General features: G+C 42.0%; 1 long non-coding RNA gene across 1 annotated transcript in view; it reads right to left on the bottom strand.

Moving 5' to 3' along the window:
* Window positions 1-541: 541 nt before the first annotated feature.
* LOC139186402 (uncharacterized) overlaps window positions 542-27,313 on the bottom strand; it is a 28,242-nt gene continuing 1,470 nt past the window's right edge. Inside the window, exons 2-3 of the long non-coding RNA XR_011569946.1 lie at window positions 6,020-6,093; window positions 542-4,597 (exon numbers count right to left, since the gene is read on the bottom strand). This is a non-coding gene — a long non-coding RNA (uncharacterized lncRNA). The remainder of the gene's footprint in view (window positions 4,598-6,019; window positions 6,094-27,313) is intronic.

Genomic DNA, 27,313 nt, shown 5'->3' with positions numbered 1-27,313 from the left:
TAATTTGGAAAACTGGCAGTATCTGTTAAAGCAGAACTCACATGTCTTACAATTCAGCACTTCCATTTCTAGATATACCCAATAGAATTGCATTCATATGTTCAGCAAAAAACTGTTCACAAATGTTCCTAATAGAACTGTTCATAATAGTCCCCAACTGGAAACAATCCAAATGCCCATCAATAAGGCAATTAATACATAAATTGTGGTATATAAATTCATGAAATACCATATAGCAATGCAAATAAAATATTACTACATGCAGAAATTCCCTGGAGGTGCAGTGGTTAGGACTCTACCCTTCCAATGCAGGGGCCACAGGGTTGGATCCCTGATTGGGGAACTAAGATCCCACAAGCTGCGTGATGCAGTCAAAAAACAAAATCCCAAATATTACTACATGCAATAGCATAACTAAATCGTACAAAGCAAAAGAAGTCACACATCAAAGTACATACCACCCCCTCCACCCCCACTACCACCACCACCCCTGCCCACCACCACCAACAGGCAAAACTTAATTATGGTGTTAGAAGTCAGGTTAGTGGTTACCCTTGGGAAGAAAGAGACTTAAAGAGGGCACCAGGGGGTTCTGGGTACTGGTAATGTTCTGTTTCTAGATCTAGGTTCAGTTTTCCTGGGTGTGTTCATGTGGTGAAAATTCATCAAGCTGTAGACATTTTTGTTTAATAGAAACAGACAAATGTCAAATAAAAATTTAAAATATTGTGGTCTGTGTCCAGACCATTCAGGATCCCAGGGAAGAGGGAGATCAAGATTTTAAAAATTAGGCAATCAAGTGAAAAATGCAGCTGTCACAACTTTCTCTCTTTGACCTGGCTCCCTGTCACCCCACAAAGGCCGGTACTTTGAGCTGTCGTCTTATTCACAAATAGGAGAGGCTAGACTTTGTCTTCTCCTTTGATACACAGGAAGATGGCAGCCCTGAGCAAGTCAATGAGGAGATTAAAGCCCCACAGACTGTTAGAAGTAGATGCAGGATTAGAAACTGGTCTCCTAATTCTTGCTCCTGATCTTTGTGCACCAGGGCCTCCCGAGAATCAGGCCACTTGACCACCCTGAAGCTCCAATCAGTGTAACTTCACTAAGGTCTAGGGATTTTTTTCCTCTGTGTCCCTAACTTACAGTGGTGCTATGGATGGGGATGACATCACTTCTCTGGAAGGGAATGTCAAAGGGTGCAACTATAGGACATAAGGAGGCAATTTTAAATAACCACTTTTATCCCTCTGAAAGTCCAATCACTGACTGTATTGAATGAGGGCTGATGGCACTTGAGAGAGGAACAAACCAAGGAAAGAGTGAAACATATACTGGATGGGATCCAGTCAGAAAGGACTATTTCTAAACGAAAAAAGCCACACTTTTCATCCTTTTGTCTTTTAAATAAGATTTAAATTGTGGTTTAGAATGTTTCGAATTTAGTACTTTTGTTCCAAGCTGATTCTTCTTAAAAACACCTGAATATAAAGAATCTGTAAGCACAGGTTTGGGGAACAGATGGAGACAGAACTGGTGGTTGTCTAGCAGACAATTTATGGCTGTGTCCTAATTTTGTGGGGGCTATCAGAAGGACCTTAAGAACTCTCACCCACTGCAACAACCCCCTTCTTTTTCCTCAAGAGAGCTGCCCTGTGAGCAAAATGCAGACCTCTTGGGGCTCTAGGGACTACTTTGGCCCTCAGACCCAGCTGCACAGGTATTTAAATTGGATACAGACTTTAGCTTTACAGTTCTTTCCAATTTCCTCACCAAAACCTGAATAAATCTTCCCTACCCAACTGAAGTCAGTTTTCTCTCAAGCCACAGTCTATTTCTTTGTGTACATTTTCCCTGAGCCATATTCTTCCTTATCTCAATCAAAGATTACACTCTGCTACCATCCACCTTCCTCCCAACCCCAACACACACATTGATATGTGATCTTTTTGATTTCTATTTTCTGTTTTGCTTCTATAAGAACTCTTCTCTCTTTTTGACTAGCATCCTGGCTGTTTCATCGAACTCTGAACACTAGGCTCCTTTGCTTTCCCATGCTGGACTGTAACTGCATCTTTGCTGGAATGCTTACCCATATGCAGAAGTGCTTGGAAGAGAAAAACATTTGCGGTGTAACAGAAAGATGGCAAGTTTCATGTTATTTTAACTTTTGAGATGCCTTCAGACTGTCTTGAAGAACCAGAAACAGCCCTTTTCCCAGACTGTATTTCAACCCCGAGCCACTTACACAAAATGGGTTTACCGTACTCGAGAGTAAAACTGCCAATTAAAAACAATTGTCTCAAATTGAGTTATACATTTCCTTATATCCTTGAATACTCACCGGACTCCAAAGCAACTGAATCCTGTATGTGGTTTCCTAGACCCACAGATCTGTTTTTCAAAGCCTCAACCTGATAGAGACTGAAACCAAACACTTCAACCTACAATTTACTTCTTTTGAGGTAAAGATTGATCTCCTTTCTACATCTGTCTGACAGGATATTTGAGAGACCAAATTAAAAGGCTATAATGCCCACCCACCCCCCAATTCCTTGTAATTACCTTTGTATGGGGCTTTCCTGCTGAGAGTTGTGCCCAAAATGAAGCCATCAGTGTTAGTGTCCCGATCCTTAATGAGATCCCTGTGGCTTAAGCAGAGAAAATGCAGGCACATGCCCTACCTTCAACATGAGAATCTTTTCCTTTATTTTCAGAGCAGGTTGACCAAATGAACCACTGTAACTTCAAGCTTCCAGGGTATGGTTCCATTTCTTCCTGGATTTGTTCTTTATATTATTGGTGTTGTCGGTTCACTGCAACATGGCTGCTCCCTCCCGGAATGTTCTTCTCCTACACGTATCTCAATAGAGCGCCACACTTTGATACTGGGAAGGGCACAAACCTGTAGCCTTCCCTTCTCTGGTACTATCTCAGCTACCTGTTCACAAAGCATGGGCAGTGGCCAACTGCTTTTACAAAAATTTAGGTGCTCAAATATAGGAAGATTCTGCACCCAAGTAAGAAACTGTAATTAGGAAACTCCAATCAGTGGAATGTACCGGGAAAAAAAATTATCTAGGCACCGAGGGCTTGGTGAATTTTTTCAGTACAGAAGAAACAAAAAAGTAGACGGAAATGAGGAGGAGGAAGAAAGGGAAAGGAAAGAAAAAGGAGAGGAAGAAAAGGAAAAGAAATTGAGCTCGTAGATATCCTATTAAGCACAGATATGGCTCTGTACCGAAACACTCGTTGACAAAGAGAAAGAAATTTCTTCTTCCCGCACTGGGCTTACCTCTCACTCAACAGGGCCCTGTCCCAGGAATTATCAGTAGCAGCTGTCTGTGGTCAGTAACAGATAATTCCAGATCAAAAGAAGGGTTCTGAAATCAAGATGTCTTTTTAGATTAATGGTTCTCCAAGTGGAATCCGGGGATCTATAGTGGGTCTGCAGAGATTCTTCCAACCGTTCTGTGGGCTGAGTCAAAACGCAAGGCACAGAAGTGTGTTGATTTCCCCCCCCCTTTTAAAACATATTTTCTGCTGTGGATTTCAATCAAAACTTAAAAGCATCAAAACAAATATGTTTAAAGGGACCTACAAATAATCACAGGGATTCAGCAAACACACCTGCAAAGTGGTTTTTTTTGTTTGTTTGCTGGCTTGTTCAATCTAGTAAATGGGTGAGACTTTTGTCTAGCTCAAGTTGTCTAAAGACTAAAAATTTTGAAACTCACCAGTCCAGATGAAAAGACGAAAATTGCAAAGCACATCTTTGTGAGGGGAAGAAAGTCAAGTCCTTTCTCCCCTGAGTTTCCCATTTCCCGGCGTCACTTACCTCCTGGCCCTCCCTCTGTACTGCTTTCTAGCTCAATGCCCACAGCTCTGAAGTCAGAATCAGCCACTACCAAGAAGAACCCTTCTCTGCAGCTACGGCTGTCGTTACTCGGGTTTCTCTTCCAGGGAGCAGGAGCTCAGGTATGGGGTGAAGGAGATGTCAACTGCAGCTGCAGCTTGAGAAGATCTGCTTTTCCTCATCCCAGCCCCACAGCAAGAGTTAACCCCGGCCGAGCCTGGACTGCTGGAGAGTTTTGTGAATTATCTCATGACCCAATTGTTAACCCATATAGCATAACAAAGCTGTCAGGCCATCGAGGTTGCTCAGATGCCATGAGATAAAATTCAGTCCTTACACCTACATCTGCCTTTCCCTCTCAGATGGAGCTATGTGTACATTCAGCTGTCAGTTGAACAAATTTGCAACATCATAGTTTCTTAGAAGCATTTCAAAGCAGAGGGGCTGCCTATACAGTATACAGTGTAAACAGTGTGGGAGTTTACAGGGTAAACTGTGAGCAGTAAATTATAATGGACTTGGAGGCCTGTAATTGGATTTTGCTGAAGTATTTGCAGCACCATTTACCTTTCAGTAAATGTCACATGTACAAAGTGCTCTCAGATAACTCAGATGCTACCCTTAATTACTCAGATGCTGTTAGCACTCTTTTGGCAGAGACCCACTCAAGAATAAAGGAAGCAATGTTCTTCTCATCTTGCTTGATAAGGTGAAAACAACTTGTTAGCTCTTTGAATGTGACTGAAAAAAAAAAGACAGACAGAAAGAGGAAAGAAATCAATCTCAATATCTGAATGGAATTTATCACATACCTCTCAGGGACCCCCTGGTTCTTAAATGTTTCAGCTAAAGATTCCAACTTCTGCAGAAGCTCAATGACTCAGCCTGTCAGAGAATGGATACTTTGTTGCCAGTTCATGCAAGTTGGTTTAAATAGGTTGTCAAGATGCTGTAGCTGTGACCAAACCTCTGGAAGAGGGAGGCGGGGCAGCACATGCCAGGTAAGCACACTTGCCTGTATCGCCTGTTTCTGTGAGGATACCCCGTGGGAAGGGTATTTGCCACATCGGCGGAACTGGAGGTTGTGTATTGTATTACATGGTATCCCAGACTTAGAATCTGCCTCCTGCAGGAACAGTCCACAAATTGGCTCATGTTTTGAGATCTACGTTTGATTCCTACATGGCTCATGTCTCTGGATTCCTTGGGTATCACAGAAAGGGATCAGGGTATCAGAAGACCTGGTTTCAGCTCCTGACTAACACTTATAAGCTCTACAATTTTAAACTAATGTATCTGCCTTTTCTGAGCTTCAGTGTATTGGTCCTGTGGGTAAATAATATCCTCAATGGGGATACTGGGGAATGAACTGAGACAATGGTATGCAAAGTGCCTGGTAGTGTTGCATGCATATGACCTGTGTGTGAATCTGGGGGAGCATATGGTGGCAAAGGATGAATCAGCTTTGAAAGAGGAAGACCCCATAATTATAAGAGGGGCCCAGGGAAGGAGTTCAATGATTGTGAATACCCTGTCTTACTGTAACTTTTGGAAGACGTTTGTTCTTAAGGTGAAATGATGAAAAAGGCACTGAACTGCAAGTTAGGAAATTCGTGTTCTAGTCTTGACTCTGGTGACAAGAGAGCTAGTTTGGGCAAGTCAGTTAATCTCTTCGTGTTTGTTTCCTACATAATAGTGATATTCATACTCTCTCTTTCCTAAATGTAGTTTATTGTGATGCTTGAATAAGACAGGGTCTATATAAATATATATATATATATATATGTCTGCCTACAATACGGGAGACCCAGGTTCAATCCCTGGGTCAGGAAGATCTCCTGGAGAAGGAAATAGCAACCCCCTCCAGTATTCTTGCCTGGAAAATCCCATGGACAGAGGAACCTGGTAGGCTATGGTCCAGGGGGTTGCAAAAGAGTTGGACGTGACTTAGTGACTAAACAGCAACATTAAAATATAATTTATTTTAGTCAAAAGCTTCCTGCCTTCAATCTTTCCCAACATCACGGTCTTTTCCAATGACTTATAGAGGAATGAGTCAGGCAGTCCAGGAGGCAGGAACAGGATCATCCTTGCAGCTTTGGGAAGCTTAAGATAAAAATCCTACCCTCAAATCCCTGATCATACAACCTTGTCAACACTTACTTTCAACAGTAGTCAAGAAGGAGAACCATCCTCTCTATCAAACTTTTCATTTCCCTTTCTGTCCAAGAAAATACCTGCAGAAAAAAGTTAGGAAAACTCAGTTTATTTGTTCTGTCTTCTTGTTTGCTTTTTCTTCCATGACCCAGCATACTGCAGACCTGCCCTGGGTGAACAGATTACGGGAGAGGCTTGTGGCACAGGCACTCAACTCTGAAACACTGAGGCTCTATCTCTTTCTTATAATAAAGGGCTGCCTGGAATCTTCCTCCCATTTATGGGTCAGCCTGGGCCCTAAAGTAAAGGCAGCTGCCCCAGACTCTTCTGCATGGATATAGAGACTTGTGGACACAGACCTCTCCCCACAAATGCTGCCGTTTACAGGGAGCCACTGAAGTAGTGGGTTGGACAGCGAGAATTAGGATTCATTCTTTCCTGGGGTACCTTGGCCTTGGTCTGCAGAGCAGAAGACACGGCAGGCTATCCCAGTTTCAGGCATAGAGCACCTCCTCCCCAACTTGTCCTTAAACAATCCTGGCTCATGTAGCAGGAAGGACAGGAACCTGTTGGAACTAGCAGAGCTCTGATGTTTCAAGCCCAAAAGCACATCTAAATCCAGGCTCCCACATTATGACCATATAGCTGGTACTTTGGCCTGGTGGGAGGCCATCTATGGTGTCACACAGAGTCGAACACGACTGAAGTGATTTAGCAGCAGCAGCTTATCCTTTTAAAAGGAGTCATTGAGTATGAATTTCTTTTTAATGCTTATGGATCTACCTCAGGAGAACTTGGGAAAAACCTAAGATAAGTTTAAAAATCTGAGAAAAATCTTAGAGACCCTGTATCTATTTAGATTCACAGGAAACAACCAGATAAAAGACTGCTAGTTTAATATGTTTAAGGTGTGAGGTATGTTGGCTCCTTAGAGATAAGAGTAAACGGGGACAGTTTTCATTTGAGGGGCATCTGGTCAGGAGGACTTTAAGAGACCAAGATGTTCCAGGGAGAGGATATAATCTCATTCTTCTGAACTTTATTGTTAGAACTTCTGTCAATCTGGGCCTGAAGAAAGTCCAAATGGGCCAGGAGTCCAAGGACAGAAGTACCCTTAGGTGGCAGGGTAGGGGGCTATACTAGTGAGTGTAGGGTTGCTAGGAATGGGATAGGTGCACCCACCTTACTCCCAAAACTTGTCCCCTGGCTGGCCCTCCTTCCTCTAATTTTTCAGGCCCTGTGATCTTTTCTGCAAAGCAAACCATATGGTTTTGATTCTGGCTCCTGGCTTATTGAGAGTGTTTCATGTCTCTAGCAGCAGGAAGCCCTTCGGCTTTTTTAAGCAGCTGCTCTGGCATCTAAGAGAGGAGGCCAGCTCTTTTGGACTCCCTCACCAGCTGGACTTGGCAGCCCAGTGGAAGGCAACACACAGTTTAGAGAAAAGGTAACAAAGGGGATGAGGAGACACTCCTGGGATTCACAAAAGTGGATGCCAGGCTCTCCCACTTGTGGATGTCTGTCCAGAGAACTGACCTTTCCTCCTTAATGCTGCCCCCGATCCCCACCCCCGGATTTCTGTTTGAGTGTTCCTGTGAGGTAAACCTTTCCTGGAGATGGGAGAGCAGCACTTAGTGCTTCTGGAGGTGATGGAGGAGAGAAGTGCCTCAAAAGGGACCACACAAAGCATCTAATACCATGGGTTGGTACTTCAGTCAGATGAATTTCAATGGGATTCAGTGGAAGAAAATTCTGTGATATGAGTGGTAGAAAAGGTGGAGGTTAGGAGAAGTCAACCACTTCTCAGAAGGGACTGAAGCTACTCTGTTGTGAAAGGAATGAAAGGATACTGACAGTCTAAGGAAAGCCTTAATCATTTTGTTCTTTATATAATGCTTTACAATTTTCAGTCATTTGATCTTGTCTCTAGGCCTGTGCACTTACTGATATTTCTAACTTGAAATTTTTTTCTGCAGATACCCCTATTGCCTTCTTCTTTCCTCCAGATTTCAGTGTCTCCTCGTCAGAGAGGACTTACCTAACTTCTCTTTACACCCTGTCACATCACTTTACTTCCTTTCTAAACCTCATCATTATCTGAAATTATCTTGTTACTCGTTTTAGTTCAGTTTTTCAATAACGTAAGCTCCATGGAAGTACCCCATCTATCTTGGTCACTGCTGTATCCTCAATGCCTAGAATAGTGCCTGCAGAAAAGCAGGTGTTCAATAAGTATGTGCTGACTTGCAGAATAAATGGATGGAGTGGGTTGGGAGAGCTAGCTCCAGAAAGCTAGGTAAAATTGGGATGGGATGCATACGGTCAGAAAGAACAGAAATGATCAGAGGAGGAAATTGAGAGCAGTAACCAAAATCTCCTGAGAAGTGGAAATAGAAAGTGAAAATAAAGGAACCACATTTTGCCTTGCAGCTTTCATCATATGTTTAAGTATTTCCTACGTGCCAAGCATTATGCTAAGTGCTGTGGATACAAAGATGAATGAAGTTATAGGACAGGGAGAATGAATGAAGATGAGGGGGAGAGGAAGCAACCTCAGGAGTCACTCTTTCAAGTCATTCACTAAGTTCATCATCTTATAAAGAGACATAAAAAACAGATACATGAAATTGGGATGGGGGCTATCAGGAGCGTGCTGCTGCTTCTGCTAAGTCGCTTCAGTCGTGTCCGATTCTTACGACCCCATGGACTGCAGCCCACCAGGCTCCTCCATCCACGGGATTTTCCAGGCAAGAGTACTGGAGTGGGGTGCCATTGCCTTGCCTATGAAGCGTGTGAGTGAACTTCAATAAGGGGAACATATTAGTGGAAACTACAGAGGAGATGACATTTGATTTGGGCCTTGAAGATAAGTAAAGAATTTATCAAGGAGAGAGGAAGGAAAAAAAGGTATTCCAGGCAAGGAAACAGCATGAGCAAAGGCATGGAGGCGTGAAAGTACTTATGCTTGGAAAACAACAAGCAGACCAAACAGCTCCCTGTGACAAGAATATAGTATACATGGGGGAATGGCTAGATATGAGGCAGATGAGATGCAGTGGTGAAGGGCTGGCCTTCTTATGCACCACATTAAAGAATGTGGACTTAAATCAGAGCAACCTAGATTTTCTGAAATTCTTAGATCCTCATATGACCCCTGATGAATAGTGGTATATTAATAAATTCTCTCTATCTATGATAAAAAAAAGAATCACAGGACTCTTGGCTCAATGCCCAGAGGTCTCATTGCACCTTACAGGTGTCACTTCAATACAGTCCAGCTGAGAGTCTGGGAGAAATATTAGCCAAGGATGCTAGGCCCCTTACTCTCACCCAAGGTCAGAGTGAAATGCCAGGGTCCCATCCTTGGTCTCACACATAGCTAGGCTCAGGTTACATCCCATGAATGAACTACAAGGGCTCAAGGTGGCTCAGGCAGGGGCAGCTGCCAGTAGACAGGCCAGGGTGAGACAAGCAGGGCATGCATCTAAGGTGTTAAATTTACGGGGGTTCCAAAAATCTCAATAATCAAAAATAAGGATATTTTAATTAGATATCAAAAAATAAAAATTTACACAAAAGAAATCAGTAATCAAGACTGCTCTGTTATTCCATTATGCAGTTCATTATTCAAGGGTTAGATGTGGCCTTAGGGTAATTCTCTCATAGGTTATTCAAACCCCTTCCAGAGATCAGGAAATGGGAAGGTCCGAATGAGGCCAGTCCCGGGAACTAGAACTTGGGAGTGCCAGCTCCATCCTCCCTAGTTAACCTGGGACCTACGCAGAAGATGAGGGAGCCCAGATTTGGTGCTTACTTTCAGCTTAAAGCACTTCCCAGTCTGAGGTCTGTCGTGGTCCATGCACAGGTTGGAAAAGAATTTCCAGACATGAGACAGAATGAGAGGGAAATAAAGTTTATTAGAGTGGGAGACGCTGTTAGAACAGTGGGCCAGCTCAAGAAGTATTTTTATCTGCTCTTGCATTCCAAGACTCCTTGGTCTCATCTGCTGTTTTGTCCTTGGGTCACCACAAGGCCAGTACATGTTCAGTGTGGATCTCTACCTGCCAAACAACCTACTGCCTCTTCTCGGAGAGGCTCCATACTCCAGGAACAAAGAATGAAGTAAGCAATGCTTTAGTGTTTGACAGGCTAACCTGCTTGAGGAATTAACTATCTTATTTTCCGTGGTGTCAGCCACTTCGGTTCTTTGTGGAAGAATGAACCATTCCTATCTTCTCCTACGCTTGCCACCCCCAAAGAATGACTCAGGGCCTTTTGTGCTGGAGCTTCATTTGCCTTAGAAAAAATAAAATCTAACAGACTTTTGTTTTTGAAATCAGCCCAGGTCTCAGAGGGGATCAAGTTGTTTTTTTCTGACACAAAGAAGGGCTCTTAGGATTAGAGGAGAGAGAATTTCCTGAGCCTGGCGCTTAAGCTAGGGAGCACCATGGTCTCCTTGTGTGGCCAGGTCCTACTCCCGCCCTCCCACAGACCCCTGGCACAGCAGGACCTTGAATGGGGATGACTGTGTGCTAAGAGGTGACCAGAAGCACTGCTCTTTGGGAGTCTCATGCCCCAATTAGGCCTACAGAAAGGGTCCTAGAATAGACAATTGATATGGGCAAAGAACTCCAACGGTGAATGGCACTGACTGAGAGACGTCTCTGAAATACCTGTGAGCTCCTGAAAAGAGGACCAAGACTGGGTTTTCTGCCCACTGGTAGATAGGAGCCAAGAATATTTTAGAGAACTAAAGAAATGTGACATTTTTATGACCTGCACATCATGGAACAAAGTTATACCTGTTAGACAGTGTTTAACACCAGCCTCCACACTTTCCTGGTTCCCTGGCTCAAAGAAACCTCCAGCTTGATTTGTTTAACCCTGCCTCTCAGGAGTTGGAGAGGCTCTGTGAGTGCGTCTCACACCTGATCACCTATTCCAGTCCCCTCCTCAAGTCCCCTCTCAAGAAGAAGTGAGATTTGAGTTGAACCTTACATGATGACTAGGATTTAGCTATGTGGGGCTGGGGCACTGACAAGTCAGTTCAGTGGAAGCCTGAGTCAAAGTGGGAGGAAAAGAAACTGGGCAGAGTGGCGCGCAAGCACTGCTCAGCACTAGGACTCAAGGCGCCTCTCTGTGAAGTCCTTCCACAAGTCTGCATTGCCCCCAGGTGGCCACATCAGAGCTCTGGTTTGGGGAGAAGAATATCTGAGGTGCATGTGTCTCAGCTGGAACTCTTTGGGAACCCAATAGAGGGGAGACAAGGAGAGAACCCAAGACAGCAGTCATCAAATTGGGCACTAGAATGTTTAAGGAATACCTTTTTTCAATATCAGTATGTAATTTTTAGCATAAAATTAAAATATATTCAGAGAAATCGATTCAGTTCACTACCTAAAATGCAGGCACTTAGTGCAATAGAATGCTAAGTACCTGAGGTTAGCTAAAATACTTTTTCAGTTTTTACCGTTGAAAACTTAAAAAAAAACCAAAGCTCGGGGACTTCCGTCATGTTCCAGTGGTTAAGAATCGGACTGCCAATGCAGGGAACACAGATTTGATTTCTGGTCTGAAAAATCCCACATGCTGCAGAATGATTAAGCCATGCTGGAACTCTGAGCCCACATACACAACTACTGAAGCCCACATGCCCTAGAGCCCTGCTCCGCAACAAGAGAAGCCACTGCAACTAGAGAGTAGAGACCCCACAGGCCGCAACTAGAGAAAGCCCGTGCATAGCAGCAGAGACCCCAAAATAAATATACATACATACATATTTTTTTTTTAAACTGAGACTACTTTTCTGATATTCAGTCATTCAAACAATTATTGGAGGCTTAGTTTATGCCATGACCTATACTAGAAATGGTGAATACAAAGACATTGTCTCTGCCTACAAAGAGCTTACAGTCCAGAAGAAGAGATAAATATAAAATAATTATAGAAATAATAAATGAGGTTTATGTATTGACAGAGGTATTCATAAGGTATGCCAGCACCTAACAGACCAAGGGTTGGGGCTAGTCAGGGAAGGCTTCTCAGAAGTGAGATCTGAGTTGAACCTTACATGATGACTAGGATTTAGCTATGTGGGGTTGGGGCACTGACAATAGAAGGAGAGCACAGTGCAGACAGAAAGGCCAGTGATAGCAAATATGTGGAGGGAAACGTGCAGGCAGAAAGGGCCGAAAGGTCAGGAGAAACAGACAGAGAGCGCCTTATAAGTATCAGATTAAGGAACCTGGACCATATCCTGCAGTGTTGCTGAAAGGTTTTAGGAGAGACATATGGTCAGATTTAATTCCCAAATATTGTGCTAGCAGAGGGTAGATTGATGTGACACATTTGGAAACAAAGAGACCAGAGAAAACAATCTAGGTTAAAGCAGAATAATACAGAGGAAAGATGAATGAGCACTTGGAGTAGTAAGTTTGGGGAAGAAGCAACAGAACCAAGGGCCTTGGATGCAAGGGGATGAGTAAGGGCAAAAGGGAAATCAAGGAAGGCTCTCCAGTGTCTAGTTTAGGTGACTGTGTAGCTGATGGTATCACCAATTATTAATAGATGCTAAATTCCAGAGCAAGAGCAAGGCAGGGGGGTGCGTTCTTTTTACTCTACCATATCTGTGGAATACACTGAAATAGAGATATCTAGGAATCTATTAGAAATAAAACTAAAATTCTGCTGAACTTAGATGCTTAGTCATGTCTGACTCTTTGAGACCCCATGGACTGTAGCCCATAGCCCACCAGGCTCCTCTGTCCATGGGGATTCTCCAGGCAAGAATACTGGAGTGGGTTGCCATTCCCTTCTCCAGGGATCGAACCCAGGTCTCCCGTGCTGCCGGCAGATTCTTTACCATCTGAACCACCAAGGAAGCCCAAAGTTCTGGGGAGAGCTTTAAGCTAGACATGCAGATTTGGGTGTCACTGGTATATAGCTTATAAATAAAACCAGGGAAACAGATGAGATCACTCAGATGAGATGCCTCTGTATATCCTGAAGGCAGGAGTCCATTAGTCCCACCTGAGGAAGACCTGCAGGCGAGGAGGAAAGGCATCCTTTCCAGAGGCAGAAACAAGGCAGTAACAGCATTTTCTTCTTCCTGAATGCCTGGGTCAGCAGGAGGCACCGAGGCTGGCCTGGACCCAGAAAGAGGGCTGTAGAGCAAAGGCAGATGGACAGTGGAAATGCCATGCACTGAAAGAGTAGAATCACTTCTAAGGTGATTTTTTTCTTCTCTTAGACTTAGGATCCGGCTTTTGATTATTGATTTTTATTTACTTTTGCAATGGTCCTATCTCATTTTCAAGTGGTAAAACTACTCCAAGGTAGCTTCCCCTTGCAAAGTCATTTACAGTAAGTGATGTGCTCCAGCTAGGTCTCACACTGAAAACAAACCAACAAGGGACTTCCATTACCTTTCATATCTAAGAGACTGGTATGCTAAGCTTGTACTTCTTGATTTTGCACAGATGATATGAGTGATGGATACATAAAGTCTGTAACTACTATCTGTAAAATAAAATAAAGTATCTGAATCTCTCCAAAGCAGTTTGGGAAATTTGGGACAAAAAAAGTTTGTCCTTTTTGATACTGAGAGAGTCAATTCCTAGGCAGGTTGACAAGAAGTCCGGGGATCCCCAAGGAGAGAGGGGTCTGGGGTTCTAGAGGAGGAGATAGGGGTCTGGAATTCTCAAGAAGGAGGAAAGGACAAACTTTTTTTTCCCTCTGCATTCCTTAGAGTTAGTCACATAAAACATTTTTATCTTTAAGCCTGGAACTGATGATTACACAACAAACAACTCAGTTTAAACTCTGTACTAAGGATTATATAACAAGGTATCCTGCTTGAGGACAGTTTCTCCTTCCTGAAAACCTTCTGGCCAATCCTGTTATCTTAAAAATGTAAATTATGGGCACCTGACCTTCCTCTCAACCAGTAACGCTGAAGGAGCTGAAGTTGAATGGTTCTATGAAGACCTACAAGACCTTTTAGAACTAAAACATCCAAACATAAAACATCCAAAAAAGATGTCCTTTTCATTATAGGGGACTGGAATGCAAAAGTAGGAAGTCAAGAAACACCTGGAGTAATAGGCAAATTTGGCCTTGGAATACGGAATGAAGCAGGGCAAAGACTAATAGAGTTTTGCCAAGAATATGCACTGGTCATGGCAAACACCCTCTTTCAACAACACAAGAGAAGACTCTACACATGGACATCACCAGATGGTCAACACCGAAATCAGATTGATTATTTTCTTTGCAGCCAAAGATGGAGAGGCTCTATATAGTCAGCAAAAACAAGACCAGGAGCTGACTGTGGCTCAGATCATGAACTCCTTATTGCCAAATTCAGACTGAAATTGAAGAAAGTAGGGAAAACCACTAGACCATTCAGGTATGACCTAAATCAAATCCCTTATGATTATACAGTGGAAGTGAGAAATAGATTTAAGGGCCTAGATCTGATAGATAGACTGCCTGATGAACTATGGACAGAGGTTCATGACATTGTACAGGAGACAGGGATCAAGACCATCCCATGGAAAAGAAATGAAAAAAAGCAAAATGGCTGTCTGGGGAGGCCTTACAAATAGCTGTGAAAAGAAGAGAAGCGAAGAGCAAGGGACAAAAGGAAAGATATAAGCATCTGAATGCAGAGTTCCAAAGAATAGCAAGAAGAGATAAGAAAGCCTTCCTCAGCAATCAATCAATGCAAAGAAATAGAGGAAAACAACAGAATGGGAAAGACTAGAGATCTCTTCAAGAAAATTAGAGATACCAAGGGAACATTTCATGCAAAGATGGGCTCAATAAAGGACAGTAATGGTATGGACCTAACAGAAGCACAAGATATTAAGAAGAGGTGGCAAGAATACACAGAACTGTACAAAAAAGATCTTCACGACCCAGATAATCATGATGGTGTGGTCACTCACCTAAAGCCAGACATACTGGAATCTGAAGTCAAGTGGGCCTTAGAAAGCATCACTATAAACAAAGCTAGTGGAGGTGATGGAATCCAGTTGAGCTATTTCAAATCCTGAAAGATGATGCTATGAAAGTGCTGCACTCAATATGCCAGCAAATTGGAAAACTCAGCAGTGGCCACAGGACTGGAAAAGGTCAGTTTTCATTCCAATCCCAAAGAAAGGCAATGCCAAAGAATGCTCAAACTACTGCACAATTGCACTCAACTCACACGCTAGTAAAGTAACGCTCGAAATTCTCCAAGCCAGGCTTCAGCAGTATGTGAACTGTGAACTTCCAGATGTTCAAGCTCCTCAACATAATAAAAGTTATATATGACAAACCCACAGCAAACATTATCCTCAATGGTGAAAAATTGAAAGCATTTCCTCTAAAGTCAGGAACAAGACAAGGGTGCCCACTTTCACCATTACTATTCAACATAGTTTTGGAAGTTTTGGCCACAGCAATCAGAGCAGAAAAAGAAATAAAAGGAATCCAAATTGGAAAAGAAGAAGTAAAACTCTCACTATTTGCAGATGACATGATCCTCTACATAGAAAACCCTAAAGACTCCACCAGAAAATTACTAGAACTAATCAATGATTATAGTAAAGTTGCAGGATATAAAATCAACACACAGAAATCCCTTGCATTCCTATACACTAATAATGAGAAAACAGAAAGAGAAATTAAGGAAACAATTCCATTCACCATTGCAACGGAAAGAATAAAATACTTAGGAATATATCTACCTAAAGAAACTAAAGACCTATATATAGAAAACTATAAAACACTGGTGAAAGAAATCAAAGAGGACACTAATAGATGGAGAAATATACCATGTTCATGGATTGGAAGAATCAATATAGTGAAAATGAGTATACTACCCAAAGCAATTTATAGATTCAATGCAATCTCTATCAAGCTACCAATGGTATTCTTCACAGAGCTAGAACAAATAATTTCACAATTTGTATGGAAATACAAAAAACCTCGAATAGCCAAAGCTATCTTGAGAAAGAAGAATGGAACTGGAGGAATCAACTTACCTGACTTCAGGCTGTATTACAAAGCCACAGTTATCAAGACAGTATGGTACTGGCACAAAGACAGAAATATTGATCAATGGAACAAAATAGAAAGCCCAGAGATAAATCCACGCACATATGGACACCTTATCTTTGACAAAGGAGGCAAGAATATACAATGGATTAAAGACAATCTCTTTAACAAGTGGTGCTGGGAAAACTGGTCAACCACTTGTAAAAGAATGAAACTAGAACACTTTCTAACACCATACACAAAAATAAACTCAAAATGGATTAAAGATCTCAACGTAAGACCAGAAACTATAAAACTCCTAGAGGAGCACATAGGCAAAACACTCTCTGACATACATCACAGCAGGATCCTCTATGACCCACCTCCCAGAATATTGGAAATAAAAGCAAAAATAAACAAATGGGACCTAATTAAACTTAAAAGCTTCTGCACAACAAAGGAAACTATTAGCAAGGTGAAAAGGCAGCCTTCAGAATGGGAGAAAATAATAGCAAATGAAGCAACGAACAAACAACTAATCTCAAAAATATACAAGCAACTCCTACAGCTCAACTCCAGAAAAATAAATGACCCAATCAAAAAATGGGCCAAAGAACTAAATAGACATTTCTCCAAAGAAGACATACAGATGGCTAACAAACACATGAAAAGATGCTCAACATCACTCATTATCAGAGAAATGCAAATCAAAACCACTATGAGGTACCATTTCACACCAGTCAGAATGGCTGCGATTCAAAAGTCTACAAATAATAAATGCTGGAGAGGGTGTGGAGAAAAGGGAACCCTCTTACACTGTTGGTGGGAATGCAAACTAGTACAGCCACTATGGAGAACAGTGTGGAGATTCCTTAAAAAACTGGAAATAGAACTGCCTTATGATCCAGCAACCCCACTCCTGGGCATACACACTGAGGAAACCAGAATGGAAAGAGACACGTGTACCCCAATGTTCATCGCAGCACTGTTTATAATAGCCAGGACATGGAAGCAACCTAGATGCCCATCAGCAGATGAATGGATAAGAAAGCTGTGGTACATATACACAATGGAGTATTATTCAGCCATTAAAAAGAAAACATTTGAATCAGTTCTAATGAGGTGGATGAAACTGGAACCTATTATACAGAGTGAAGTAAGCCAGAAGGAAAAACACCAATACAGTATAATAACGCATATATTTGGAATTTAGAAAGATGGTAACAATAACCCTGTGTACGAGACAGCAAAAGAGACACTGAGGTATAGAACAGTTTTATGGTCTCTATGGGAGAGGGAGAGGGTGGGAAGATTTGGGAGAATGGCATTGAAACATGTAAAATATCATGTATGAAATGAGATGCCAGTCCAGGTTCGATGCACGATACTGGATGCTTGGGGCTAGTGCACTGGGACGACCCAGAGGGATGGTATGGGGAGGGACGAGGGAGGAGGGTTCAGGATGGGGAACACATGTATACCTGTGGCGGATTCCTTTTGATATTTGGCAAAACTAATACAATTATGTAAAGTTTAAAAATAAAAAAAAGGAATATATCTACCTAAAGAAACTAAAGACCTATATATAGAAAACTATAAAACACTGGTGAAAGAAATCAAAGAGGACACTAATAGATGGAGAAATACACCATGTTCATGGATTGGAAGAATCAATATAGTGAAAATGAGTATACTACCCAAAGCAATTTATAGATTCAATGCAATCCCTATCAAGCTACCAATGGTATTCTTCACAGAGCTAGAACAAATAATTTCACAATTTGTATGGAAATACAAAAAACCTCGAATAGCCAAAGCTATCTTGAGAAAGAAGAATGGAACTGGAGGAATCAACCTACCTGATTTCAGGCTCTATTACAAAGCCACAGTTATCAAGACAGTATGGTACTGGCACAAAGACAGAAATATTGATCAATGGAACAAAATAGAAAGCCCAGAGATAAATCCACACACATATGGACACCTTATCTTTGACAAAGGAGGCAAGAATATACAATGGATTAAAGACAATCTCTTTAACAAGTGGTGCTGGGAAAACTGGTCAACCTTATCTTTGACAAAGGAGGCAAGAATATACAATGGATTAAAGGCAATCTCTTTAACAAGTGGTGCTGGGAAAACTGGTCAACATTCTTGTAAAAGAATGAAACTAGAACACTTTCTAACACCATACACAAAAGTAAACTCAAAATGGATTAAAGATCTCAACGTAAGACCAGAAACTATAAAACTCCTAGAGGAGAACATAGGCAAAACAGTCTCCGACATACATCACAGCAGGATCCTCTATGACCCACCTCCCAGAATATTGGAAATAAAAGCAAAAATAAACAAATGGGACCTAATTAAACTTAAAAGCTTCTGCACAACAAAGGAAACTATTAGCAAGGTGAAAAGGCAGCCTTCAGAATGGGAGAAAATAATAGCAAATGAAGCAACGGACAAACAACTAATCTCAAAAATATACAAGCAACTCCTACAGCTCAACTCCAGAAAAATAAATGACCCAATCAAAAAATGGGCCAAAGAACTAAATAGACATTTCTCCAAAGAAGACATACAGATGGCTAACAAACACATGAAAAGATGCTCAACATCACTCATTATCAGAGAAATGCAAATCAAAACCACTATGAGGTACCATTTCACACCAGTCAGAATGGCTGCGATTCAAAAGTCTACAAATAATAAATGCTGGAGAGGGTGTGGAGAAAAGGGAACCCTCTTACACTGTTGGTGGGAATGCAAACTAGTACAGCCACTATGGAGAACAGTGTGGAGATTCCTTAAAAAACTGGAAATAGAACTGCCTTATGATCCAGCAACCCCACTCCTGGGCATACACACTGAGGAAACCAGAATGGAAAGAGACACGTGTACCCCAATGTTCATCGCAGCACTGTTTATAATAGCCAGGACATGGAAGCAACCTAGATGCCCATCAGCAGATGAATGGATAAGAAAGCTGTGGTACATATACACAATGGAGTATTACTCAGCCATTAAAAAGAATACATTTGAATTAGTTCTAATGAGGTGGATGAAACTGGAACCTATTATACAGAGTGAAGTAAGCCAGAAAGAAAAACACCAATACAGTATACTAACGCATATATATGGAATTTAGAAAGATGGTAACAATAACCCTGTGTACGAAACAGCAAAAGAGACATTGATGTATAGATCAGTCTTATGGACTCTGTGGGAGAGGGAGAGGGTGGGGAGATTTGGGAGAATGGCATTGAAACATGTAAAATATCATGTATGAAACGAGATGCCAGTCCAGGTTCGATGCACGATACTGGATGCTTGGGGATAGTGCACTGGGACGACCCAGAGGGAGGGTATGGGGAGGGAGGAGGGAGGAGGGTTCAGGATGGGGAACACAAGGGAATACCTGTGGCAGATTCATGTTGATATTTGGCAAAACTAATACAATATTTTAAAGTTTAAAAATAAAATAAACTTAAAAAAAAAAAAAAGAAAAGGCAGAGGAACCAGAGATCAAATTGCCAACATCCGCTGGATCATAGAAAAAGCAAGAGAGTTCCAGAAAAACATCTATTTCTGCTTTATTGACTATGCCAAAGACTTTGAGTGTGTGGATCACAATAAACTGTGGAAAATTCTTCAAGATATGGGAATCCTAGACCACCTGACCTGCCTCTTGAGAAATTTGTATGCAGGTCAGGAAGCAACAGTTAGAACTGGACATGGAACAACAGACTGGTTCCAAATAGGAAAAGGAGTGCGTCAAGGCTGTATATTGTCACCCTGTTTATTTAACTTCTATGCAGAATACATCATGAGAAACGCTGGGCTGGAAGAAACACAAGCTGGAATCAAGATTGCCGGGAGAAATATCAATAACCTCAGATATGCAGATGACAGCACCCTTATGGCAGAAAGTGAAGAGGAACTAAAAAGCCTCTTGATGAAGGTGAAAGAGGAGAATAAAAAAGTTGGCTTAAAGCTCAACATTCAGAAAACAAAGATCATGGCATCTGGTCCCATCACTTCATGGGAAATAGATGGGGGAACAGTGGAAACAGCGTCAGACTTTATTTTTGTGTGCTCCAAAATCACTACAGATGATGATTGCAGCCATGAAATTAAAAGACGCTTACTCCTTGGAAGGAAAGTTATGACCAACCTAGATGGCATATTGAAAAGCAGAGTCATTACTTTGCCAACAAAGGTCTGTCTAGTCAAGGCTATGGGTTTTCCAGTGGTCATGCATGGATGTGAGAGTTGGACTGTGAAGAAAGCTGAGTGCCGACGAATTGATGCTTTTGAACTGTGGTGTTGGAGAAGACTCTTGCGAGTCTCTTGGACTGCCAGGATATCCAACCAGTCCATTCTGAGGGAGATCAGCCCTGGGATTTCTTTGGAGGGAATGATGCTAAAGCTGAAACTCCAGTACTTTGGCCACCTCATGTGAAGAGTTGACTCATTGGAAAAGACTCTGATGCTGGGAGGGATTGGGGGCAGGAGGAGAAGGGGATGACAGAGGATGAGGTGGCTGGATGGCATCACTGACTCGATGGACGTGAGTCTGAGTGAACTCCGGGAGTTGGTGATGGACAGGGAGGCCTGGCGTGCTGCAATTCACGGGGTCGCAAAGAGTTGGACACGACTGAGCAACTGAACTGAACTGAAATGAATCCTGTTATCTTAAAAATGTAAATTATGGGAGTGGGTCTAGTAAGATCTTTACAACCTCCAGACATTCTTTTGATTCATTGTAATAACTAATTAAAAAGTTATTGCTAACACTAGCAAGTGGGCACTCTTTCTGCCCCCTTCTGAGGTCTATGTCAGAAGCTTTCTCTATCTCTTTTCAGATCAGATCAGATCAGTCGCTCAGTCATGTCCGACTATTTGCGACCCCATGAATCGCAGCACGCCAGGCCTCCCTGTCCATCACCAACTCCCGGAGTTCACTCAGACTCACGTCCATCGAGTCAGTGATGCCATCCAGCCACCTCATCCTCTGTTATCCCCTTCTCCTCCTGCCCCCAATCCCTCCCAGCATCAGAGTCTTTTCCAATGAGTCAACTCTTCACATGAAGTGGCCAAAGTACTGGAGTTTCAGCTTTAGCATCATTCCCTCCAAAGAAATCCCAGGGCTGATCTCCCTCAGAATGGACTGGTTGGATCTCCCGGCAGTCCAAGGGACTCGCAAGAGTCTTCTCCAACACCACAGTTCAAAAGCATCAATTCGTCGGCACTCAGCTTTCTTCACAGTCCAACTCTCACATCCATGCATGACCACTGGAAAACCCATAGCCTTGACTAGACAGACCTTTGTTGGCAAAGTAATGACTCTGCTTTTCAATATGCCATCTAGGTTGGTCATAACTTTCCTTCCAAGGAGTAAGCGTCTTTTAATTTCATGGCTGCAATCACCATCTGTAGTGATTTTGGAGCACACAAAAATAAAGTCTGACGCTGTTTCCACTGTTCCCCCATCTATTTCCCATGAAGTGATGGGACCAGATGCCATGATCTTTGTTTTCTGAATGTTGAGCTTTAAGCCAACTTTTTCACTCTCCTCTTTCACCTTCATCAAGAGGCTTTTTAGTTCCTCTTCACTTTCTGCCATAAGGGTGCTGTCATCTGCATATCTGAGGTTATTGATATTTCTCCTGGCAATCTTGATTCCAGCTTGTGCTTCTTCCAGTCCAGCATTTCTCATGATGTACTCTGCATATAAGTTAAATAAACAGGGTGACAATACACAGCCTTAACGAACTCCTTTTTCTATTTGGAACCAGTCTGTTGTTCCATGTCCAGTTCTAACTGTTGCTTCCTGACCTGCATACAAATTTCTCAAGAGGCAGGTCAGGTGGTCTAGGATTCCCATATCTTGAAGAATTTTCCACAGTTTATTGTGATCCACACACTCAAAGTCTTTGGCATAGTCAATAAAGCAGAAATAGATGTTTTTCTGGAACTCTCTTGCTTTTTCTATGATCCAGCAGATGTTGGCAATTTGATCTCTGGTTCCTCTGCCATTTCTAAAACCAGCTTGAACATCAGGAAGTTCACGGTTCACATATTGCTGAAGCCTGGCTTGGAGAATTTTGAGCATTACTTTACTAGCGTGTGAGATGAATGCAATTGTGCGGTAGTTTGAGCATTCTTTGGCATTGCCTTTCTTTGGGATTGGAATGAAAACTGACCTTTTCCAGTCCTGTGGCCACTGCTGAGTTTTCCAAATTTGCTGGCATATTGAGTGCAGCACTTTCACAGCATCATCTTTCAGGATTTGGAATAGCTCAACTGGAATTCCATCACCTCCACTAGCTTTGTTCGTAGTGATGCTTTCTAAGGCCCACTTGACTTCACATTCCAGCATGTCTGACTCTAGGTCAGTGATCACACCATCGTGATTATCTGGGTCATGAAGATCTTTTTTGTACAGTTCTTCTGTGTAGTCTTGTCATCTCTTCTTAATATCTTCTGCTTCTGTTAGGTCCATACCATTTCTGTCCTTTATCGAGCTCATCTTTGCATGAAATGTTCCTTTGGTGTCTCTGATTTTCTTGAAGAGATCTCTAGTCTTTCCCATTCTGTTGTTTTCCTCTATTTCTTTGCATTGATCACTGAAGAAGGCTTTCTTATCTCTTCTTGCTATTCTTTGGAACTCTGCATTCAGATGCTTATATCTTTCCTTTTCTCCTTTGCTTTTCGCTTCTCTTCTTTTCACAGCTATTTGTAAGGCCTCCCCAGACAGCCATTTTGCTTTTTTGCATTCCTTTTCTATGGGAATGGTCTTGATCCCTGTCTCCTGTACAATGTCACGAACCTCTGTCCATAGTTCATCAGGCACTCTATCTATCAGATCTAGGCCCTTAAATCTATTTCTCACTTCCACTGTATATCATAAGGGATTTGATTTAGGTCATACCTGAATGGTCTAGTGGTTTTCCCTACTTTCTTCAATTTCAGTCTTAATTTGGCAATAAGGAGTTCATGATCTGAGCCACAGTCAGCTCCTGGTCTTGTTTTTGCTGACTGTATAGAGCTTCTCCATCTTTGGCTGCAAAGAATATAATCAATCTGATTTCGGTGTTGACCATCTGGTGATGTCCATGTGTAGAGTCTTCTCTTGTGTTGTTGAAAGAGGGTGTTTGCTATGACCAGTGCATTTTCTTGGCAAAACTCTATTAGTCTTTGCTCTGCTTCATTCCGTATTCCAAGGCCAAATTTGCCTGTTACTCCAGGTGTTTCTTGACTTCCTACTTTTGCATTCCAGTCCCCTATAATGAAAAGGACATCTTTTTTGGGTGTTAGTTCTTAAAGGTCTTGTAGGTCTTCATAGAACCATTCAACTTCAGCTTCTTCAGCCTTACTGGTTGGGGCATAAACTTGGATTACTGTGATACTGAATGGTTTGCCTTGGAAACGAACAGAGATCATTCTGTCGTGTTTGAGATTGCATCCGAGTACTGCATTTCGGACTCTTTTGTTGACCATGATGGCCACTCCATTTCTTCTGAGGGATTCCTGCCCACAGTAGTAGATATAATGGTCATCAGAGTTAAATTCACCCATTCCAGTCCATTTCAGTTTGCTGATTCCTAGAATGTTGACATTCACTCTTGCCATCTCTTGTTTGACCACTTCCAATTTGCCTTGATTCATCGATCTGACATTGCAGGTTCCTATGCAATATTGCTCTTTACAGCATCGGACCTTGCTTCTATCACCAGTCACATCCACAGCTGGGTATTGTTTTTGCTTTGACTCCATCCCTTCATTCTTTCTGGAGTTATTTCTCCACTGATCTCCAGTAGCATATTGGGCACCTACTGACCTGGGGAGTTCCTCTTTCAGTATCCTATCATTTTGCCTTTTCATACTGTTCACGGGGTTCTCAAGGCAAGAATACTAAAGTGGTTTGCCATTCCCTTCTCCGGTGGACCACATTCTGTCAAATCTCTCCACCATGACCCGCCCATCTTGGGTTGCCCCACGGGCATGGCTTAGTTTTATTGAGTTAGACAAGGCTGTGGTCCTAGTGTGATTACATTGACTAGTTTTCTGTGAGTATCGTTTCAGTGCGTTTGCCCTCTGATGCCCTCTTGCAACACCTACTGTCTTACTTGGGTTTCTCTTACCTTGGGCGTGGGGTATGTCTTCACGGCTGCTCCAGCAAAGCGCAGCCATTGCTCCTTACCTTGGACAAGGGGTATCTCCTCACCGCCGCCCTTCCTGACCTTCAATGTGGGATAGCTCCTCTATCTGTTTTATACTTTAATAAAACTTTATTACTAAAAGCTCTGAGCAATCAAGCTTTGTCTTTGGCCCCAGATTGAATTCTCCTCCAGAGGCCAAAAATCCCAGCTACTTTCGTGGTTCAGCAACAACCTTTCCATATCCTTATATCAGCAAGGCAGAATTAAATTATCGGATTCCTAAAGCAGTTCCCCTTTGGACTTACCTGTGGAAATTGCTGAATGGGAAGGGTCAGGGAACTGAGGGTCCATGATTTGGTTCAGTAACTTTTGGCAGGCTGACCAAAACCCTCCCCTGCCTTCCCGCTGCTTTTCATGCAACCCTGTTAATGACCACCAGCTGTGGGGCCACTCCTCTGACCACTTTGCCTGGCCTCCTGGGTCTTCAGTGCTTTCAGGGCTAAGGGGCCTCTATAGTCTCCTGCTCTCTGGCTTCCCCCTGCCTCAAGGATCTCCACCTCCCAGAGCATTGCCAATTCAGCAGGAGCTTCCCTGGGGTGAGTTATTTTGCTTTATGGCAACTGAGCTATCACATATCTAATCTGGAAGTATCCTAAAATTAAGGTGCAAAAAAACTGGATTTTGGAGACCAAAAGGATTTGGTGAAACTGACTTTCAGATGTTGTCTGGAGTAGAGTGTGCTATGTGGCAGCTTCCTGTCTGTGGCTTTGGAGCAGTTTGATAATTTGAAATATCACTTAGCCATGACAGATTCCTGGCAGAGCCAGGACTCAGCAGATTTCTGAATTATGTCTCCATCCAGGGCCATTCTCCAAGTTGAATCAACACTACTTACTAGCTTTGTGGCCTTGGGCAAGTTATTTAACCTCTTTAGGCCTCAGTTTCCTCAGATATAAAATGGGGGCAATGATACTCTCAAGTGATAACATGAACTTTAAATGAAATATATGTGTAACATCAATATATGATAGATGCTCAATGAATTTCAGTTCCCTTAGCTGAAAGGGAATTTCGGCTTCCTGTGCATTTTAGAGAGAATCTATTCACCTGCCTCACCTCTTGCTTAGCTGGCAGGGTGAAGTTTGGGTTGGTACCTCAGGGGTACCTCTGGGAAAGAAGTTGGGTAATACGAAATCACAGGGATTCATCTCTTTTTCTTAGATCCTAGGTCACAATGATAAGACTAATAGATCCTGTGTCTGAATTCAGTCCCACTTCAGAGAACACTTGCAGGTTCATTTCTGGGAAAACCCTATTAGTAAACATGACCAGGACTCTTCATTAATATAACCCAGCCCAGAACCTTGGAGATAGCAGTGATTTTAATCTTAAGGGGTAGAATGTACTAGACCATGTATCTGGCTTCCCTATATAGCTCTTACTTGTCACAGAACACGACATTACCAGGTCTATAGCCTAGATAATAATTTACATGACTCTCAACTCTTTGAAGGAATCCTTTCTTATTCATGTTTATTTCCTTTAAGTAACAACCATATTGTTTTGCATATTGAAAGTGCTCATTAAATTAAATTGGAATAAATTAACTCAGTATCCCAGAGTATGACACTGAAGAAAAAAATATAACTTAACATTTCTAGAGAGAAAGATCCAGACTGACTACAAGAACCAGGAAGAAACCAAAGCAGAGGAGAATCTTTTCTATGTACCAGATTCTGCTTACATAATTTTTATCTGTGGACTTTCCCCATTTGTCAGAAAACTGTCATTGCACTCAAGAAGACTACCTTAGAAATACATTGTCAGTGGTGAAACTGGCTAGAATGTTGGCTGGAATAGATAGTCTTGATCCTAAAGCCATGCCTAGGCAATAGATAAGATCCTTGCCCCTACCCCCACCACAGAGATGTGTTAAGAAGACAGCAGTGTGCTACCAGTCATTCTGGATTGCCACAGGGCTGGGAGCTTGGCTCACATGCATACCCTCTGCCTGGGAAAAGTGCTACTGCTTCGAATTTAAGTTTCTCAGTCAATTATTACCACTTCTTTGTTTTGCTCTCGATGCTTATGGAATATTTGCTATTGTAATTCAGTAATTAAAAATTCCCCTTGTTACTTTCAGCCTCATCAGTGGTATGTCTGTTTGTTTTATAGAGAAAGTGATTTACTCTTAAAATGGATCAGGGTGTTAATAGATTGCTGATTGTCTCCTTCACTAAATTTTAACTCTTGAGGGCAGGGACTGTGTCTTACTTATTTGTGGATCTCCACTGCCTAGCGGAGCTTCATGGTGGCTGTTCAATAAATGCATACAGATTAATAAGTGAGTCAAATATAACCAACCCTGCATAAAGTTATAGGTGTGAAATTGGAAGTATGGGTGATACATACAGAGAAACTCTGAAAAAGAAGAAATCACCCTGGACCAGGGTGGTCAAGGAAACATCTGTGGAAGGAATAAGAAAAATCCATGGAAGAATTTGATTCCCTAGACAAAGATGAGATAGGATGGGAAAGGAATATGGGCTTCCAAATCACATAGACTCTGTGAGCTTCAATTTCTCCTCTATATAACTATTTAAATTTTAAAAATGGGAACATTAAATTTACATCATAAGAGTAAATGAGATAGCTTTGTAAAGTAGTTAGTACAGAGTGTGATGCACACAAAAGACTTTTCTTTCCTTTGTAAGTTATCTTTCTTTTCTGACCTGTACAGTCATCCCACTGAATTTGAAATCACCGATTCAATGGACATGAGTTTGAGCAAACTCTGGGAGATGGTGAAGGACAGGAAAGTCTGGCGTGTTGCAGTCCATGGGGTTGCAAAGAGTTGGACACGACTTACTAACTGAACAACAACTACCTCATGGAACTTTATTATTGGAAGAGCTTGTGGAGATAATTCAGTGTATATCTTTAATTTTACATATTAAAAAACCCCTCAACCCAGAGCAATTAAGTGATTTACTCAGCAGTAGTGGCAGAATTGTGAATTATTCTTGGGAGCTTTTGATTTCTTTCCCAGTGCTCTTTACAGCATATCTGGCTAGTTTACATTTTCATGAACACTGGCAAACCACATTGTTTTTTT

The sequence above is a fragment of the Bos indicus genome, chromosome 13 (genome assembly GCF_029378745.1).
Source record: "Bos indicus isolate NIAB-ARS_2022 breed Sahiwal x Tharparkar chromosome 13, NIAB-ARS_B.indTharparkar_mat_pri_1.0, whole genome shotgun sequence".
Classification (NCBI taxonomy): domain Eukaryota; kingdom Metazoa; phylum Chordata; class Mammalia; order Artiodactyla; family Bovidae; genus Bos; species Bos indicus.
This window is presented reverse-complemented; position numbering and strand designations above follow the sequence as displayed.